The sequence below is a fragment of the Canis lupus genome, chromosome 1 (assembly GCF_003254725.2).
Source record: "Canis lupus dingo isolate Sandy chromosome 1, ASM325472v2, whole genome shotgun sequence".
NCBI lineage: Eukaryota > Metazoa > Chordata > Mammalia > Carnivora > Canidae > Canis > Canis lupus.
The window spans coordinates 28281724-28297767 of NC_064243.1; the positions used below are offsets into that span (position 1 = coordinate 28281724).

General features: G+C 35.1%; 1 protein-coding gene and 1 long non-coding RNA gene across 8 annotated transcripts in view; one reads left to right on the forward strand and one right to left on the reverse strand.

The window, feature by feature from the left end:
* LOC112644164 (uncharacterized) overlaps nt 1–10942 on the reverse strand; it is a 45147-nt gene extending 34205 nt beyond the window's left edge. Inside the window, exon 1 of the long non-coding RNA XR_003126189.3 lies at nt 10801–10942. This is a non-coding gene — a long non-coding RNA (uncharacterized LOC112644164). The remainder of the gene's footprint in view (nt 1–10800) is intronic.
* LOC112644163 (L-lactate dehydrogenase B chain-like) overlaps nt 1–16044 on the forward strand; it is a 171201-nt gene that overhangs the window by 71688 nt on the left and 83469 nt on the right. The window lies entirely within an intron of this gene.

A 16044-nucleotide genomic window follows, 5' to 3' on the forward strand; every position in this document is an offset into this window, starting at 1 on the left:
GCTTTTACAACCAGCTCGGTTATGTTGATGCTACTAGCCTGTGGATGAAATTTGAATAGCAAGGAGAGAGAGCTTATAAAAATGACCAAGCCCAGAACAGATTCAGATTCATTGTATATGATGTGGAATACAGGAATATGCATATTACAGAAACAATGTGATTTTATTTTATTTAATGTTTTATTTATTTTTTTGAGAGAGAGGGAACACAAGCATGGAGAGCTATAGGCAGAGGGAGGGGAAGAAGCAGGCTCCTTGCTGAGCAGGGATCCCGATGTGGGGCTCAGTCCCAGGACTTGACCTGAGCTGAAGGCAGATGCTTAACTGACTGAGCCACCCAGGTGCTCCAACAATATGATTTTAATGCAGATAATCCAGATTAAAGTTTGGTCTAGCTAGAAGGCAATGTCAGTTCTGATTGTGTATTAGAATCCCCTGCAAATCATTAATGGTGTGATTTCTGCACCTCAATAGTCTTAAAATGCTTATAAGCCAATGGTGAAGTAAAGAACCATTATTCTAGGAGTTGAGAAAGGAGTTCTGTCATTGTATTAAATTAATGAAATTTTGTGAGATTTTGGGTCAGTGGACAATGTTAAGGGAAATAGTTCCTAATTATCAGTTAATTTTTTAAAGAGCTGATAACTCTGAAAACATCCATTGACTTAAGAAAGTCTAAATTAGAGATAGATTATTTTTTTTAATAAAATGTCACATAATAACATAAACTCCTGAGCTCCTCTATTATCTTTAAATGTAATCTCACTCACTTATTTTTCAGTGTAATGTTACTACTATGGACAATATATAGTTAAAGTGAAAACAGTTTTAATTCTGTACATTACAAAAAATGATAGAAATCAGCCTTCTCCATTCTGTTCTATTTAATTATTTAAATTTAGTTTAATAAAGGTTTAAAGTTTAATTTTTATAAACAGAACTTCTTAACATGTTATTAAATAATAAAATTTGGGGGTGCCTGGATGGCTCAGTGGTTGAGCATCTGCCTTAGGATTGGGTTGTGATCCTGGGGACCTGGGATCGAGTCCCACATCAGGCTCCCCAAAATACTACTTGGAAGATATTTTATACATTTACTTACATTCTTCCTGCAATCTGGATCCTGCTCTCTTTTTAATATTAGGGATAACAGTTGAGTGGATCTGAATTTTTAAAGTTGTCTACTGGCACCTAGAGGGAGGATTTTACTGGAATATAGATGAGAAGCTCTTGACTGAGAGGATGATATTAGTAAAGCTTCAAGATCAAGAGATTTTCAGTATTTGCCAGCAGGATTTATTATCTAAAATAGAATTATAAAGATTTGCAAAATTCTTCACCAAAAGCTTCAACTATTTTGTAAGGAGAAGATCCTGTCAATTTGAATAAAAAATCATGAAGAATATTTTCAAGATTTATAACTAAGAAAATACTGAAAATCTTTGAATTAACCTCTGCTTTTGATTTCCAAAAATAGTTATGTGGAATATGTAGTGTGAAAAAAGTATTTCATATTTTAAAACAAAAATACATCCTTTCTATTTATAATATTATTTTAGAGGAGTGCCTCAAGATTATATAGTTGTCTCCTCAAGAGAATCAATTGAAAATTTGTTGAAAAACGGTTTAGTAAAATGGCTGGCTATGGAATCAGTATCTTCTTTATACAAGCAATAACTATCCATATTTTAATGAAAAAGAATCACTTAAGAAAAAATGTAAGTAGAGGGGCAGCCCAGGTGGCTCTGCGGTTTGGCGCTGCCTTCAGCCCAGATTGTGATCCTGGAGATGCGGGATCGAGTCCCATATCGGGCTCCCTGCGTAGAGCCTGCTTCTCCCCCTGCCTCTCTCTTGCTCTGTGCCTCTCACAAATAAATAAATAAAATCTTAAAAAAAAAGAGAAAAGAAAAAATGTAAGTAGAGATACCAAAGACCCAGATGATGAAAAGCTCCAAAATGTTGATACAGATTTAATGATATTTAAATAATTTGCCATATTTCTAAATGAGAAGACTAAAATAGACATTTTTTTCTAAATTAATTAGATTAATTAATTATATCTAAATGAAACCTAAGGGGTGCCTGGGTGGCTCAGCGGTTGAGCATCTGCCTTTGGCTCAGGTCATGATCCCAGTGTCCTGGGATCGAGTCCCGCATCAGGCTTCCCTGCAGGGAGCCTGCCTCTCCCTCTGCATATGTCTCTCCCTCTCTCTCTCTGCATCTCTCATGGATATATAAATAAAATTTAAAAAAAAAAAGGAAAGAGAAGTCCTACAAATACTTCTAAAATTAACTGGGAAGAATACATTTCTAAAATGGTCTTTATAATTTTTTCTGTGTAGTAAAAGGAGTAATAGATGTACACTTCCTCATCAAGATTTAAAATTGTATAAACTGATAATATATAAATCACTGGGGCACTTGAATAGAAATGTATAATAAATCAATGAAATAGAACAACTAGGAACAAACCCAAGCATTTTGGGAATATTTCGTACATGATGGATATGTTATTTCAAATTGATGGAATAAAGATAAATTATTCAGCAAATGATATTGGAACAACTATCTGTTAAAAAAATTAATGTTAGATTCCCTATCTCATAACTTTTTACCACAACATATTCCAGCTATAATAAATATTTAACTATAAAAGCAGAAGCAATATAAGTATTAAAGGAGAATGTAGGTAAATATTTTTTAAGTCTTGATGTAGGAGGAAGATCTCTCCGAGTAGGTCACCAAGGGTAAAATAATAAAGGAAAATATAGATAGACTTAAGTACATGCATTTTTAATCTTTGTATGCTAAAATCAGCATATAAATAATAAGCTAAGAAAATATTACAGCATATATAATAGATGAGATATACCATTAATACATAAGGAGCTATATTACAAATCAATAATAAAAAAAGTAACTACCCTAAACCAAAAGAATGGGTGGCATGAGCAGAGAAACCATAAAGGAAGAAATGTAAAGGAACAACAAACAAAAAAAATTAACCAAATAAATTGAAATTAAAGGAGATATTGTATCAGTTAACCATTTTTGTATAACATTCTCAAATCCAGCGACTAAAAAAAAACATTGTTTTTTTTTTTTTTTTTTTTTTTTTTTTTTTTTTTGGTTGACTGGGAGTTGCCTGCTTTGGGATGGTCTTTGCTAGTCTTGCTTTTGTTTCTATGTAGTTGGTGCCTGTATCTAGTTGAGGCTTGCCTGGGATTATTTAGCTAGGGCAGTCCTGCTCCCTATGTCTTTCATACTCCACTAGAGTTCCATGTATTTCTCATTCTTTTTTTGAGAGGGATCAGTGGGCCAGCTCATGTACTTGTCTTATGGCAATGGTAAAAGTATTAAGAGTGCAAGCCCAGGTGGACAAGTCATTGTGTATCAAGCCTCTGCTTGGGTCATACCTGCCAACATATCATTGAGAAAAGCAAAGACATGACCAAACTCAGAATCAAAAGGCAAGAAATTTATCTTTTAATGGGAGGGATTGCAAAGTCACATGGTAGAGGACATGGTTAAGCAGCAACAAAGACTTGAGATCATCATAATCTATTATATATCATCTTTTACACATCGGTTAGTATTCTTTACAGAGCTTATATAATAAATATTCAGTGTTGTTGAGTGTTAGAAAATTGGTACTCCTATTTCCTATTGCTGGTGGGAGTGTAAATGAATAATAAGCTCTTTGGAAAGATATTTTAGGAATGTGCTTCAAAATTCTTTTTAATAAAATGTGTATTTCTGACCCAACAGTTCCATTTTTAAGAATTTATTGCAGGAAAATAATAACTAAAACGTGGGAAATTGCATAAGTTTAATCCAGGCTAATGTAGACGCAGTTGCACACGTAAGACTATCTTATCTGTATGTGTATATATATATATATATATATATATATACATATATATATATATTTCATAGTTGACATCATTTTTGATTGATTGATGCTTGAACCTATTTTTTTTTAAGATTTATTTATTTATGATAGTCACACAGAGAGAGAGAGAGAGAGGCAGAGACATAGGCGGAGGGAGAAGCAGGCTCCATGCACCGGGAGCCCGACGTGGGACTCGATCCCGGGACTCCAGGATCATTTCCTGGGCCAAAGGCAGGCGCTAAACTGCTGAGCCACCCAGGGATCCCTGATGCTTGGACCTATCATATATTTTGAATATCATCTCTGAGTGCAAGGATATTAATCACTAAATTGTTTATAATAGTAAATACTTGGAAATGTTCTTTGAGGATTTCATTATAATTAGCTTGGGGAAAATACATGGGTAACAATAATGTGTAATGTGAAGTCAAAACATTCCATGGCAAATTGCTGCAGTTCTAAAAGGAAAGATTTATCCAGTCACACCACAAATAATAGTCTTTTCCCTTTTGAGCAAAGGGACATGACTTAATAAAATTAGTAAGAGAAATTCAAATGTATAGAAAGTAGAGTATTAGTAAGGCAGGTATGGACACTTTTACACTGTTTTATACACACATATATATATATATATATATATATACCCAGCCATGGTTTCTATAAAAATTGTGCTTGCTTGGTTTTCTCAAAGGAGGAAATATTTCAGGGTTTATGGTAAAGTCATTTTGGAGTTAGAGAAGCCTAGTTTGGAAAGGATTCCACATTTTTCATGCTTTTTTCATTCTTAATAAAAAAAGTAAGTCTGATTTGATGAATGGAACATTGTTAGAAGTCAGAAAATATTTGTTTCTCATTACACTTTTCATTTGTCACATGACTTTGATGACTGACCCTCCTTCTAGCATGAGAGTCATTAATCAACCAAAGGTATGTAGAGCATTTGCTATTTTAATGCAGATATTTGTAAACTCATGAATAATAGCTAAATATAAAACTCTCTAAGAATCATTTTATTTTACTATTATTTTTTTAAAGAATTTTTATTTATTTATAGAGACACAGAGAGAGAAAGAGAGAGAGAGGCAGAGGGAGAAACAGGGCTCCATGCAGGGAGCCTGACGTGGGACTTGATCCTGGGTCTCCAGGATCACACCCCAGGCTGCAGGCGGCACTAAACCGCTGTGCCACGGGGGCTGCCCAGAATCATTTTATTATACACTTTGAAGATCCCCTAAATATTTTCTGCTTTTGAGTACAAAGTAAGAAAATTAATTTAAAACTTAACTAGCCATATTATCTTTTAAAAAGCAAAAGAGCAGCAGGTACTTTTATTTTATTATTTCAAGCAATGAGAGACTATGGGGAAGGAAACAGGCATGCAGGAGATGAAGAATTCTTTGATTTTTATTGAAAAATCCAAATTTAAATGACAGACTTTGCAGATTTGAGACCATTGTTCCATAGGTTCTGTATTTCAAAGTTCTGTATGAGATTTGACTTAAAAAGTGAGTTCTGTTGCAAAAATAATTTTTGAAATTAATTTGTTCCATCTCCACGGTGTATCAATGAAGAAACTGAAATTCAGAGTAGGCTTCTGCTCTAGCTCGGTGGTTAATAAAACCTGATAGGTGTAGTTGAACAAAATGCTTTCATAATATTGTCACGTTTGGTCAGCACTGCTATCACGTCACCTAGGTTGAATGGGTATCAGTAACCACCATTTGCCAGATGAAGAAATGGACACTCAAAGGCTTTTTAACAACTTACCCAAGAGATGGAATGCCCATCTCAACTCCTAGTCCATCTTCTCAGCCCTCATTCCTTCTCTAAAGCACTTTCTATCTGACCAGGCTGCCTTCTCTCCATCATGGTTCTTTATGGTACATGCTCCAAACCAGGGAAGTTGTAGCATTCAATTCATAGTATTTAAAAAAGACTTCCTCCATTGAAACTGCTATTATTAAAATGATTAATGTCAAAACAACAGTCCTGTGTATAAATATGTCCAATAATGACAAACACTAACCAGTAAGTACTCAGAACAGTATGAAAGTTTTACTTAGTAATTTTACAAGATTAGCGTGGGGATGTGTGTGTGCAAATTACTTTGTGTTTTTCTTTTGTAGCAGATTTTAATAAATGGTATATTTGTAACTTTAAAAGTTATATTAAAAACCTGTAATTTGAACACTGAACTACTGTAGGCATAAAAGTTCTTTATTTTCACAAGTATTAGTGATATAATTGATTTTAAATTGGTTTTTATGTGGTGTATTGTATTCCTTTCAAGTGAACTAAATTTCTATAGATTCTGTATGTTCATTAAAAACATTTGCTTAATTTAATTAGAACTCTTAGGAGTGGAGATGATGGGTGGGGAAATGTGTTCCTGAGGCTTTGCTATTGTGTATGTCTTTCCTGTAAGTTGAGATATGCCTAAAAATCTGCATTGGTCTCTCAAGGATCTATTTGCTGAGGGACTAGGGAGTCCATGAAAAAGCACACATTTTAAGAATCCTGGTTCAATGAAATATGTTTTGTGAAGCTCTTATCTGTCCTCAGACATAAAAAATAAAATAAATGATAATGGCCACATTATATTTCATTATATAGATCTGCTAGATTTTAACCATTCCACTTGTTAAACATGTAAAATACTTAAAGTGTTTCTGAATGTTTGCTGTTATTTAAAATAAAACTGAAATGACCATCTTAGTGCATGTAGCATTGCATGTATCTCTAATAATTTTTATTTATTTATTTTTAAAGATTTCTTTATTTCAGACAGAAAGGGAGAGAGAGAGAGAGAGAGAGAGACAGACAGACAGCAGGAGGGGGAGGGGCAGAGGAAGAGAGAATCTCAAGAAGACTCTGCCCTCAGAGTGAAGCCTTGATGGCAGCTGAGATCTGAACTGAAACAGGAGTCTGAGGCTTAACTGACTGTGCCACACAGGTGCCCCTTTAGTAATTTTTATAAGAGGAACTCCTATAAATGCCATTATTGTACTAATTTATACTTCCACCAATTTAAAATAATCTTTCTACTGCAAAATTTCACTTATCTTGAATTATATGTCATTTTACTAACATTCCTAATGAAAAATGATTGCTCAGTATATTAGTGTACTTCCTGTTTTATATCAGAGTGAACTTTTTTTGGATTAGTTATTTATTTGAGAGAGTGAGAGTGAGAGAGAGCGAGCACGAGCACAAGCATCAGCACGAGCAGTAGGGAGGATCAGAGGGAGGAGGGAGAAACAGGCTGCCCACTGAGCAGGGAGCCTAACTCAGGGCTCCATCCCAGGACCCTGGAATCATGACCTGAGCCAAACGCAGCCACTTAAGTGACTGAGCCACCTAGACACCCCTCAGAATGAATCTTTAAAAATATATTTACCGGGATCCCTGGGTGGCGCAGCGGTTTGGCGCCTGCCTTTGGCCCAGGGCGCGATCCTGGAGACCCAGGATCGAATCCCACGTCAGGCTCCCGGTGCATGGAGCCTGCTTCTCCCTCTGCCTGTGTCTCTGCCTCTCTCTCTCTCTCTTTCTGTGTGACTATCATAAATAAATAAAAAAATTAAAAATATATATATATATTTACCAGTATGTTTTTGTCATCTGTAAGTGACATGTATCTTTCTACGTCTGTGATTTATGTAAAACAATATATGGAATCAGAGAATCTGTGATTCTCTCTAGGGTTATTGCTGGGTTGAAGGATGGTGGCATTTGTTTTCCTTAAACTTTTCATAAGTTTCTGACCATATAATATTTTATATATAACAAAGCAATACAAAATGATTAATGTCTCTTTCTTTGCAAGGAAAAGACATAAAATAAGACAAGATTCATATGTATTATCTAACATGTATGAAATTTAATTGGATGTTTTAATAAGACTTATTTAACATATGAAGGTGTCATTCCATAGACAAAGTACCCATTTGCCTCAAAGGAGCTGTTTTTCATCTCTATAGCAGTGTGAATGGGGTAGGACTATAAAAGTATTCACTGGGGATACAGCAAAACTGATGTCTTGAAGATATCTTCAGGATTTGTGAGATGCCAGGTAATAACATATGGAAGAGGCAATATAGTGAGGTAGTTGAGTACACAGCCCCAGAACCAAATTACTCGAATATTACTCCAAATATTACACTTACTACTTGTATGACCTTAAGCAAGATAAATTTATTTGGGTGCCTCAGCTTCCTCATCCGTGAAACAGGATATAAGTAGAACCTACATTTTAAGGATATTATAAAAATGAAATGAGAAACTGCACAGAAAGGACCTAGAAATGGCACTTAATAAATTCTTTAAAAAATACTGACTACTGTAATCAGGGACTTATTATATATGTTTACCAAATTTCAGTTTCCTGTAGACAAACACAATTACCATATAGTTAAATGGGGATGAGGATTGTTATAATTTCATTTGCTTTTTCTGAAAGTCTCTGTGACACCAAGGCACTGGAATGACATTAACAAAAGCAGAACCATGGAAAAGCAAAAATTATGTTCATGGAATAGTAAAAAACCTACGTAGTCCACAGCATAATATTATTCTAATATGCTATTATTAATTAATATTAATGAATTAAATATCTCATATTTTGCCTTAACATAAAGATGAAATTTTTTTTAAAGATTTTATTTATTCATTCATGAGAGACACAGAGAGAGACAGAGACACAGGCAGAGGGAGAAGCAGGCTCCATGCAGGGAGCCCAATTTGGGACTCGATCCTGGGTCTCCAGGATCATGCCCAGGGCCAAAGGTGGCGCTAAACCACTGAGCCACTCAGGCTACCCATAAAGATGAAACATATTGGAAGACTTGGCTTAATCTTTTATACAATAGTTATATAATATTATACAATATTTACAAAATGAATAGCTATATACCATGGCAATGCGTTTCATGTTTTCATTTTAATCCACTACTAGGTAACAAAGTTTCAGCTATTTTATTTTATTTTATTTTATTTTATTTTATTTTATTTTATTTATTTTATTTTATTTTATTTTTTTACCTTGGAGGAGGACAGCCGATGGGGCTAAGGCATTGTCCAGAATAATTTTTCTCTAGTAGGAAGACCCGAAAGGACAAGAAGGAGGACAAATAAATGCAAAAGCTGGAGGCATCACACTTCCTGATTTCAAACTCTATTCCAAAGCTATATTAATCAAAATCATATGGTATCAGCATAAAAACAGGCATACAAACTAGTTGAACAGAACTGAGAGTCCAGAAATAAATCCACACATATATGGTGGATTATCCTTCATAAGGATACCAAGAATGTACAATGGGAAAAGGGAAATGTTGTGAAAACTTGTTATTCACATGCAAAAGAATGAATTTGGACTTTTATACCATATACAAAAATTAACTCAAAATTTATTAAAGACTTAAATGTAAGACCTGAGACCATAAAGCTAGAAGAAAACAGCAAGTAGTCTCCTTGAATCAATCTTGGCAATGATTTTTCCACTATTTCACCAAAAGTACAGCAACAAAAGCAAGAATAAACAAATGGAACTATATCAAACTAAAAATCTTCTGTACAGAAAAAGAAATAATCAAGAAAATGAAAAGGCAACCTACAGAATGGGAGAAAATATTTGCAAACCATATATCTGAAAAGAGGGTAATATAAAAACTATATAAGGAACTTATGCAACTTAACAGCCAAAAAAAAAAAAAAAAAAACCCACAAGTAACTTGATTAAAAAATGGGCAAAGGACCTATAGACATTTTTTCAAAAAAGACGCACAAATAGCAGCAGGTATATGAAAGAGTGTTCAACATTGTTAATCATCATCAAAACCACAATGAGATATCACCTCACTATTAGAGATTTGTCATTAAGATGGGATAACAAGTGTTGGTGAGGATGAGGAACAAAGGGAAAACTTGTGCACTGTTGATGGGAACCATAAATTGGTCCACCCCTATGGAAAACACCATGGAGTTGCCTCAAAAAATTAAAAACAGAACTACAAAAAAATAGAACTACCATATGACCCAGCTATCTGATTTCTGGATATATCAATCCAAAGGAAATGAAATCAGCACCTCAAAGAGCTCTTTGCATTCCCATATTCATTGCAGCATTGTTCACAATATCCAAGACATGGAAGCAACTTACAAGTCAGTTGATAAATGAATGGATAAAGAAAATGTAATACCTATACACAATGAAGTATTATTTAGTGATAATAAAGAAGGAAATTTTGCCATTTGCAAAAACATGGATGAACCCAGAAGACAGTATGCTAAGTGAAGTAAGCCAGACACAGAAAGTGAAATACTATATAATCTCACTTATATTTGGAATCTAAAAAAGTCTAAGTTATAGAGCCTGAGAGTAGACTGGTGGTTGTCAGGGGTTGGGGGTGGGATAGAGGAAATAGGGGAGAATGTTAATCAAAGAATATAAATTTTCAAGTATAAGATGAAAAAGTACTTGGGATGTAATGTACAGCATCATGATTATAGTTAATAATACTGTACTGTATATTTGAAATCTGCTAAGAGAGTAGTGTTCTTAAGTGTTCTTACCACAATCACATACAAAAGGTAACTATATGAGTTAAAATATATGTTAATTAACTTGGTTATGTAATCATTTCACATTGTGTATCAAATCGTCATGCTGTACAACTTAAAAAAATCACATTGTACAACCTACATACGTACAATTGTTACCTCATACCTCAATAAAACTAGAAAAAATCACTTTTAATTTTTACTTATGGACTAAAAGTCTCAACTAAATTTTACTGAAGCTCTTCATGGCGTTCTCTCCCAGAACTTCGAAATTATTTGTTTTGAAAAATTCCCTTAAAATGCTCTCTAGGCTGAAAGAGTTTCACAAACATTTTCATGTTTATACTTACCTTGTAAATCTAGAACCCCAGACAGCTGTTGGGCTGGTTACCAGTGAATTATTCTGGTCAGCTGCTTTAGGCTGCTATTTTAAGGTCACTATGCAGTGTATACTTTTAAGAGAATCTCCCTAGTGTGATGTCATAGAAAATTGATTATGCTTCCATGTAAAGAAGGGCTTGATGAGCCTCTGATCCTTAAATTATCCCTTTGACCATACTTTATTTCATTGTAAATGGAGATTACCATGCAGAGGAATACCTACTTTTTTCTGGTTAATTCCTTTATACTAAAGAATCATGTCATTCACATGTCAGAATATGTTCTCAGCTCTTAGAATTTCCATGACTTCAGACTCATTGAGAATTTTTTTTTTAAAGTAGGCTCCACGCCCATCACAGAGCCCAACATGGGGCTTGAACTCACAACCATGAGATCATGAACCTGAGCCAAGATCAAGAGATAGATGCTGAACCAACAGAGCCACTATTTTTTAGAAATTATTTTTGAAATATTTCTTTTGCTAATTTTTAATGAGTAGAAAATGTGACACAAAACACAGTGAAAATGAAGTAGCTTTTTATGCGGCCTTCACTAGGATAGGTCTCTCATAAAGGCTCTATTCAGTAGAACCTTATATTTACTGCATTCTAGGATTCTAGAGCAAATTCTGGAGCTGAGGCTTAGGTTTACTTATGTAAAACCTTCCCGTCTCCCAGTTTAAAAGTCAATCTCACTGACATTCTGTTTCTTTTTCACATTTATTTTTTTTTCTTTCTTGGTTTGGTGGATATTCCAAACATTTGTAATCATTAGGGAAAAAAAGGAAAAACACCTTAAAGGAGGCAAACCAAGAGATCTGATAGATTGGAAGTCACTACCAACATGGAAATAGCCACACACTTGTTAGCACACTTTTAGTAATGAAGAGCAATTTTTATCATAAACTTGGATTCACTAACTTCTTAAAATGATTATGGATGTAAAAGTGGCTCCAATCCACTGATGCTGTATGGTACTCTACAAAATTGTTTTTAGATAAAACAGGATAAGACATAATCCATTTCCTAACTTAAATATTATTTTTCAGCCATGAGCCAAAGTTTTCTAGCTAAGTGAATTAAGAAATACAAATCCATTGCCACTAAGATACAGCAAAATCACATTTTCTATTATTGTCTCATTGTTTCCTTCATCACTGCTGTACCATCATTAGTCTGTTTTTCTGAATCACTCCTCTGTGTGACCCACAGCTAATTCCATGAGAATTTTATCCTGCTTCTTCTATTAAAGAGAATGATCTTGACGTCTCACGTCAGTTAGGGCAGTGTAAATAGAAGTAGTGATGTTGCATATTAGCTGCTTTACAGCTTCCGTGGGTCTCAATGAAATTAAGACCTTTCCTTTCTTTCAATGAATGTATCCTGTACTTTCCTGAATTTGGCTATATGCTGCCACTCACATTTCTTCCCTGCTATCTCTTTTTCTCCATTTTGATGTGGCAATTCATTGCCACAAGTAAAACAAGAAAAAACAGTTGTATATGAGGATATGTGATATGCTTAAAATTCATTTTAAAAAATTCATTTCTTGGGCAACCCCGGTGGCGTGGCAGTTTAGCGTGCCTGCAGCCCAGGGTGTGATCCTGGAGACCCTGGATCGAGTCCCACGTTGGGCTCTCTGCATGGAGCCTGCTTCTCCCTCAACCTGTGTCTCTGCCTCTCATTCTCTCTGTGTCTCTATGAATAAATAAATAAAATATTTGAAAAAAAAAATCCCTTCCTTCCTTCCTCTTTCTTTCTTTCTTTCTTTCTTTCTTTCTTTCTTTCTTTCTTTCTTTTTTTCTTTCTTTCTTCCTTTCTTCCTTTCTCTCTTTTTCTTTCTTTCTTTCTTCTTTTCTTTCTTTCTTTCTTCCTTCCTTCCTTCCTTCCTTCCTTCCTTCCTTCCTTCCTTTCTTTCTTTCTTTCTTTCTTTCTTTCTTTCTTTCTTTCTTTCTTTCTTTCTTTCTTTCTTTCTTTCTTTCTTTCTTTTTCTTTCTTTCTCCATTTATTCACTCATGAGAGACACAGGCAGAGGGAGAAGCAGGCTCCCCATAGGGAGCCTTGATGTGGGACTCCATCCCAGGACCCTGGAATCACAAGCTGAGCTGAAGGCAGATGCTCAATCATTGAAACACCCAGGTGGGATCCCTGGGTGACGCAGCGGTTTGGCGCCTGCCTTTGGCCCAGGGCGCGATCCTGGAGACCCGGGATCGAATCCCACGTCGGGCTCCCGGTGCATGGAGCCTGCTTCTCCCTCTGCCTGTGTCTCTGCCTCTCTCTCTCTCTCTCTCTCTGTGAGACTATCATAATAAATAAAAATTAAAAAAAAAAAAAAGAAACACCCAGGTGCCCCCACTTTTGTTGGTCTTTTAACCTTTTACTAAGCTTCAAGCAAAACTGACTTTCATTGTGCCAAAGAATATCCTTATTATATATATATATATATACACACACACACACACACATATATATAATTTGTGTGTATATATATATACACACATATATGCTTATATATACACATATATGTTTATATATGTATATGTATATATGCACACACACTATAAACATTTAAAACATTATATATATAAACACACACACTATAAACACATATATGTGTGTGTGTGTGTATATAAGCCTTGTAATTTCAAATGTATTAAGTAATGGTCATCATCATAAATTTTATATAATATTTGCTTTTCATTATTTAATATATTTTGTCTTTGTTATTATGTACCCAGTTCAAAGAACACAGGTCCATTTTTGCACCTTTCTTATTTATTGATACTTTATATGCACAAATGTGTACAATTCCTAAATGTATATTTATTTATATATTCTTATTCAATCATATAAAAGATTATCTCATAAGGAATTTGTCCCTGTCTTTTTATATTCCTAATACAATTTTGTCGTTACTTGGAGTGCTTATTCTTCTGTATTTTATTTTAATTAATTTATTTTTTTAAAGATTTTATTTATTTATTCATGAGAGACACAGAGAGACAGAGAGACAGAGACATAGGCAGAGGGAGAAGCAGGCTCCATGCAGGGAGCCTGACATGGACTTGATCCCAGATCTCCAGGATCAGGCCCTGGACTGAAGGCAGCACTAAACCGCTGAGCCTCCTGGGCTGTCCTATATTTTAAAACCATGAGTGTCAGACTGCTCTAGCCACCAAAGAAATTCTTGTGAACTCAAAAATATTTGTATTTTTTGAAAATTCAGTTTCAAAATAGAGCTAGCTTCCCCTGAGCCCCATAAACCAAGAAATCTTCTCTTAATTTGTATCTATGAATTCCAATCATTGAAATATTCTATAAGTTCATTGGGCAGCCCTGGTGGCGCAGCGGTTTAGCGCCGCCTGCAGCCCAGGGCGTGATCTTGGAGACCCTGGATCGAGTCCCACATCAGGCTCTCTGCATGGAGCCTGCTTTTCCCTCTGCCTGTGTCTCTGCCTCTCTCTCTCTCTCTCTCTCTCTCTGTGTGTGTGTGTGTGTGTGTGTGTCTCTATGAATAAATAAATAAAATCTTTAAAAAAAAAAGAAAAAAGAAATATTCTATAAGTTCATCAAAAAAGTATGATGAACATTTAAGAGGCATATTTTTATGTTTCATTATAATTGTTAAGAAATTTTCTGTAGATATGTATCTGTTGAAACAAGTTTTTTATAAAATGATTTTTCTGGTTATAACAAGTTTCGTTGTAAAAATTCATAAAATCAGAATATAAAAATTATTCATATTCTCATCAGACAGCAATCATCATTACCTTAAAAATGGATATCTATAAATAAGCATTTTTAGTGTAATTGAGAACTTTTATGTTAATTTTTTTCTCTTAACAGTATGTAACGTGATCTTTGATGGAACAGCCATCGTATGATATTTCCATAATTTATTTAATAAATACCCCATTCTTAGACATTTAGATTGTTTTCATGTCTTTCACAATGATGCAACAAACATCCTTGAAACTGAATGTTGGTGTCGTTTTCTGGTAACTGTTTTAGATACATCATCTTGAGTTAAATTACTGAGTCAAAGATTTGCATTTCCACCTACACTCTGCCTCTTAGTGATTTAGTACTTTGGGTTGCCCTAATTTCCTTCTATAAAGCCAAAAGTGATGTGAAAAACTTATTCACAAAAGGATATTGTTAGCTTATATGAGTTTTTCCTTCCCTCTTGCTCAATTGTCTTAGACCAATTCTGTGGAACAGACAATATAGGCAGATTTTTTTGCAAGAGGATTAATGGGGAACACTCTCAGCAGCAACACTAGAAGCGAGTTTGAGCAGAACAAGAACTGCAATGCATTAACAGTCTTCAGTCATCCCAAAGACAGCACAGGAGCTCAGGTGGCACTACAGAATTTTCTTGAATTGATGTGGGTCTCCTACCCCCTTTTGCCTCTGCCCTGCATCCATTGACCGTTGGCTCATAGATCAAGGTGGGCTGTCCCACATGGGTCAAGCCTTGGGCAAGACAGTGGATGTTCTCAGCAGCCTCATCCCAAAGTGGGGGTCTGGGCGGTGAACTACTGGATATTCAACAACTTGGCTCCATGGATTTTGGGTTATCAACAAAGCAGTGAGATGTAAGTCAAAAGAAATGACTCTGCATTTGGAAAAGTTTAATCTTGCCACCTAATTTGGAGATGTATTGGAGCAGGTTCTTTCTCAAATTTTTTCCACCTCTTCCTCAGAATCTTGCTCTAGAATTAAAAATGGCATTTACTTGGGAACCCTGGGTGGCGCAGCGGTTTAGCGCCTGCCTTTGGCCCAGGGTGTGATCCTGGAGACCCGGGATCGAATCCCATGTCGGGCTCCCAGTGCATGGAGCCTGCTTCTCCCTCTGCCTATGCCTCTGCCTCTCTCTCTCTCTCTCTCTCTCTCTCTCTCTGTGTGACTATCATAAATAAATAAAAATTAAAAAATTTTTTAAAAACAAAAAAAATGGTATTTACTTGTGATGTGAAAAGGAGGCATCTTGAGGCATTTATTGACAAAGTAGTGGCATTAAACACTACATATTTTTTATATCAGTGCCACCAGACTGAGTTTACTGCATGACCAAGTCACACTATGAAAATAATTATTACTGATTAGAAACAAAATGACTTACTATATTTTAACCAGTAAGCCAAATTTTGACAATTAAAAAAAATTATGTGAACTCCCAATGAACCTCCCCTCCCACAATAGTCTACTTGT